The 5655-nt window shown below is 45.7% G+C and overlaps 2 pseudogenes; one reads left to right on the plus strand and one right to left on the minus strand.

The window, feature by feature from the left end:
• Positions 1-306: 306 nt before the first annotated feature.
• Positions 307-3837, minus strand: LOC102974373 (mitochondrial nicotinamide adenine dinucleotide transporter SLC25A51-like; annotated as a pseudogene).
• Positions 1198-2173, plus strand: LOC102974070 (PDZ and LIM domain protein 1-like; annotated as a pseudogene).
• Positions 3838-5655: the final 1818 nt, after the last annotated feature.

The following is a 5655-nucleotide window of genomic DNA, read 5'->3' on the forward strand; positions in this document are numbered from 1 at the left end:
ATTCTATTTAGTAATTTTTCCTCTATATAAATCCCAATTTCTCATATCCTCATGAAATTAGTTTTGTCACTCTTCTGCTTTCTTAATTAAGCAGTTAAATAAAACTTTGACATATGCTCATCGTCTATTTGTATGAGAATAGGTTTTTTCCCCTACTGAAGTCTTTTATTCTGAATTTGTTTGTGCTTAAGGAAAGCAGCTATGCCCATAATTCGTGTGCCCCAGTCTTATGACACCAACTTGTATTTGGCTAATTAGTAACGAAGCAAAACTACATTCTTCTTAGGTCTATTCAGTTGATAAATGTCATTTAACTGATTTCTTTGATATAATCTTTAACAAGAACTCGTAAGTCACTTTAATTATACCACAAGAGATGAGGGACCAGTGATAATTCAGGTGGGCACTTCTGAAAAGACTTGTCAGTTTTCTGTCCTGTTCTAGCCAGACATTTTGGAAAACCTTGGGGAAAGATTGAAGTTTCCCACCAATCTGAGACTACATGGGAGTTTTCACAACATTAACTGGGAAAACAAGATTCCCAACATGGCACCCAATAGACATCCAGAGACAAAGTCATGACCAAATGAGCCCTGTGATTCATAGTAGTAAGCAGATACTCCTTTTGTTTTTTTGTTTTTTGAGAACCAATAACAAAGACCATTTATTACGGTATGTTTATGGTAATTGCATGGAGATATTAATTTCAAGAAGTTTCCAGTTCAAAGAACTCAGACTCTCACCCAATATAACAAATTCATACAATATTTAGTGTACAAAAGCTTCTTTTGGTTAAGAGACAATACTAGGAAACTCATTAATGACACCAAAAGTGCCTGTCTCAGAAGAAGTTTGCCAAATCCATTTCTTCACTCTCTCACTGGTAAGAAAGTCCCCTCTGATACTCAGCACAAGATGAGAGTTTTTCTACACCAGATGTTGAAGCCTAGATTCAGAGTCCAAGCTGATGGCAGCCACTGGTCCTCAGGGCTTCAAATTCTGCTCCTGCTGCAGCATAACCTCTTCTTGGGCTGGCTGGGTTACTGCTGCTGCCGCTAGATTTAAACTTCTGTACTGCTGATTGCCATTCTTCAGCATTCAAAACCTCCTAGCAGGACAGCTGTCAGGGAGCACAGTGCATCACTCTGTGTCCTGCCCCATCTGTCCCCTCGGGTTGCCGCCCACCGTCACGGCACCATGACCACCTTACAAATAGTCCTCCAGGGCCAGGGACCCTGGAGCTTCCACCTTGTGGGGGGCAAGGGTTTCAAGCAGCCTCTCGCTAGTTCCTGGGTCACTCCCAGAAGCAAGGCTGCTATCGCTAATTCTGTGTGTAATCACAGCCATTGATGGGGAAAATACCAGCAACATGACGCACTTGGAAGCTCAGAACAAAATCAAGGGCTGCACAGACAACATGACTCTCATAGTAGCCAGATCTGAAAGAAAATCTGGTCTCCTCTGGTGACAGAGGAAGGGAAACATCACCCATACAAGATGAATTTAGTCTCTGAACCCCAAGAGGTCCTACACATAGGAAGCACCCACAACAAAAGTGCCATGCCCTTTACCATCTCACCTGCCTCCAGCTCTGCCCCCAGGGTCATCACAAACCAGTATAACAACCCAGCTGACCTCTACTCCTCTGAAAACATCTCCAACTTCAACAATGCTTTGAAGTCAAAGAAAGCAGCCAGAGGGCAGGAGACGAATGGCAGAGCCTTAGACCATTCTCAGCTTCCAAGCGGACTCATCATTGACAAAGATTCTGAAGTCTTCTTCAGAGAAACAGGAGTTAAATGAGGCTCTGAAACAGTCCTCTTCATTCCTGGTTTTGCAGGAAATCCTGGAGTCTGAGGAGAAAGGGGATCCCAACAAGCCACCAGAATTCAGAAGTGTTAAGGCTCCAGTCACCAAAGTGGCTGCATGGCTTGGAAATGCCCAGAAGTTGCTCGTGTGTGATAAATGTGGCATTGACATTGCTGACATGTTTTGTGAAGCTGTGGGACCATCCCCACCACCCTGAGTTTATGTGTGCACCGACTGTGGCACCAGCCTGAAACAGAAAGGCCATTTCTTTGTGGAGGATCAGTTCTACTGTGAAAAGCATGCCCAGGAGTGGGTCACTCCACCCGAGGGTTCTGATGACGTTATCACTGTGTTCCCCAAGTGAGCTGGCAGCTCTGCACCCAACACTGTTCTCCAATGAGCCCCTTCTGCATCTTGTCCTCTAAAAGCTCTGGCCTCTCTTTTCTTGAAAGTTGTCAATTACTTTGGTTTTTAATCCCTGCTTATTAAATGTCACGTCCTCCTTTGCTAGCTGACTCATGCTGGCTGCATGATGTCCGCTTTTATAATCAGCAGAGAATGGTTTTGTTCGGTGTCCCCTTGCCAGCGTCACTGTGTCTTCTCTTCACCTCCATTCATCTCTGCTGCAAATGAACATCAGCCATATTTGAACCAAACTGAATTTAATGCCTGACAATGATTTCATTTTTACTCAATAAATTAATAGACTTCAAAAACAAACAAAAAAACTCCCCAACCCCCCCTGTCATTAATGCCTGGTTTAATTTCCTGGATATACCATTTTCATTAATAATGGAGGCTTATTTGGCAATACCCACTTTGTTGGTGTTCTTATTTCTGACCCATCTCAAGATAGGGATGTCAGGATGTAGTACCACCTACTGTTACTTTTTTAGCTTTTCCTAGCAGGCCAATGTGCCTGTCCCATACTCAGCTGTTGGTGATCACACGCTGGCAACCCTTCACTAGTCTGCAGCACAGGTGGGGGGAGTTGGGGGGATGCTGCTCCTGCCTCCAGTACCTTGCAGTGGGTCTGCCATCCAGTTCTCTGAGTTGCTCACTCCCAGCGGCGAGCCTGGGAGGGGAAAGGGGTCCCGGCCTTCAAGGCCCTCAGGCTCCCGAGAGGGTGGCAGCCCTGCTGGACAGACACACGCGGTCCTTCAACCTCAGCCACGCGGCCCCAAGACTCGGACACCGGGCCACGACGCCTGCCCGGAGGCCTGTGTGGACGCAGCCGTCGGCCTCCCACCCAACCCCCCACCCCAGTTTCACTTCCCGAGAACATCGTTCAGAGATTAGAAAGGATCTGTCTGGTTCCCTCTCGTCACCGGCCGATAGGCCTAGAAGGACATACCACCCACTTCCATGATACCTACAGTGGAGAGAGATGCTCCTTAATGGGACCTCGAAGGCCAAGAAAAAGAAAGAAAAGACATTGCTGAATCCGTTACAGAAAAGAATGGGCATCAAACCTCGATAAATTCTAATTCCATGGCATGTCAGTGCCTTGAAAGCCTGGTAAGTGTTTGTCAATTTGTCGTCATGCTTGTGGTCTTGAAGCAATGTTTGAACTCTTTCCAATGGAGTGAAAATTTCTTCTGTTGACCCCGCAAGTACTGCTGCTGGGCTCAGGGTTGCAAACTCCGGGGAACTGATAGGCTTACAGGGAAGGCAAGATAAATCCTCATAGAGGCAAAACGTAAGTGCCAGCGTAGCTGTCTTCTGCATTAATGGGAGAAGGATTCTGGGATAAAAGTTTCGAAATCCATCCCTCCTCAAATGAAATACTGCATCCCGTGTTTTGATTCCATACAGCTGTCTCTGGAAAGAGGACTTTCCAAATGGGAAATGTGGCTGCTACATTGTTGAAGGCTCACAGCAGCCACACAAGTAATGCTTCATTTCGCCAGCATTTGCAATATGAGGTGATATATCTCGTTCTGAAGACGCTAGGATTGGAGGCCTCTTTTCATAAGCTTCTGAATTTATATTGCTTAAGATCTTTCTTCTTCAAGATGGATTTTTTTTAACCCATTACCACAGGAGCCGGACTCCACGCCTGATGGCCGCCCACTCACAAGTGGGGGAGCCCAGGAGCCCTCAATCCAGCGCTGGCGCAGAGAATTATGGTTTTTTGTTGTTTGTTTTGTTTTTTTGGCCACGCTGCCTGGCTCGTGGGATCTTAGTTTCCCAAACAGGGATCGAACCCGGGCTCCAGCTGTGAAAGCGCAGAGTCCTAACCACTGGTTCACAAGGGAATTCCTGAGAATGATGTTTTTAACAACTTGAGAATGTCACTTTGCAGTACCTGTCCCTGACACTGCCACCTGGTATACTCCATTTGAGAGACTGTCAGTGCTTGTTACTGGGTTCTAGTGGACACTGAAAAGCTAAAAAAGTAACAGTAGGTGGTACTACACCCTGACATCCCTATCCTGAGATGGGTCAGAAATAAGAACACCAACAAAGTGGGTATTGCCAACTAAGCCTCCATTATTAATGAAAATGGTATATCCAGGAAATTAAACCAGGCATTAATGACATCTTACAGGTACATGAAAAAGTGCCCACTCATTGGCCAAACATGGCTATCTCAGATGCAGGGTCTGTGCCAGCCACTCCGGCTTCTTCCAGGCTTTGTTACACCCAGTTTCCTGAGGCTATGTGGGTCTGGTTCACATACAGACTGGTTAATTAAAGGATGATGGGGTATACCCAAATAAAACTGCTTAAAACTGTGCATGGTAAAGGGAACTCTGCTCAGTGGAGGGAGCTGCAGACTGTGATGCTTGCCTGGAAACACCCACCCACCCACCCAAGTGCACCTTATTATATTTTCACTGACTCTGAGGCAACTGAGGCAATCACCGTGGTGGGACAACTGGATGAAAAAGTTTCATTTTCTATGGGGACAAACCTTATGGCAGCACATTGCACAAGACCCAAAACCCCTGTTTGTGACCCATGTGGATGCCAAAGAGAAAGGATCCTTCGATGATAAACATCATTGGAATACACAAGCTTGTCAAACCTGTACTGCCAGGTATCAGGTGCCCTTAAAGGATGGAATGGGCCCCTCTGAAAGGAAAAACTGACCAAGATAACTGACAAAGTAGTCTCAGCTCCCAGTGAAGCATACTCTTCATAAAGACACTTTGGAGTCTAAATGTAGCAATTCCTAGAAATAGTACCGCCTATTTAAATAGAATGTTGGTCATGCTGGGGGGATGGAGGAGACCTAGATTGCTTGTAAGATTCCCATACTGCGTAATTAACCCTTCTTGTTGTACCTCCCATGCTTACCTCTTGGGAAACTGGGCTACTGGAGTTTCAGAGTAGCAAAAAAGAACGGGGGGTTGGTGACTCTCATCTGGTGTTTCTTTTGCCATCTGGCTATATCTGTTGAATTGAGGCAATTATGCCTACAATAATGATCAGGAATATGAGGTTGTCATATTCCACCACAACTCCTAAGGTGGTCCTGTTGTGACCACACATCAGGGGGTGAGAGAAATTTTCAAGAGTAGTACAAAGTATATATACTGCTGAGCCACATCGGGATGAGTCTGAGTTATGGTGTGGGTAAGACACAGGAAGGATTCTTCAAACATGATGGAGTGACAGCTGCAGGAACTGGTCATTCTGATTATCTGGCTGTGGAAGAACTCTGGTTGATGGGAAGAAAACACTTTAGAGCCTGGGATGTCAGGGGTAAAGGGAGGTACCTAATCTCACTCTGAGCTATTTGTCTACAGGGAATTTGGCCAATTTAACCCAGACTGCCACCGCCACCCTCCAATATGCTGGCCAGCATTGAATCTTCATCAGAAACCTCCCAATAGCCAC

This window comes from Physeter macrocephalus, chromosome 14, assembly GCF_002837175.3.
Source record: "Physeter macrocephalus isolate SW-GA chromosome 14, ASM283717v5, whole genome shotgun sequence".
Lineage (NCBI taxonomy): Eukaryota > Metazoa > Chordata > Mammalia > Artiodactyla > Physeteridae > Physeter > Physeter macrocephalus.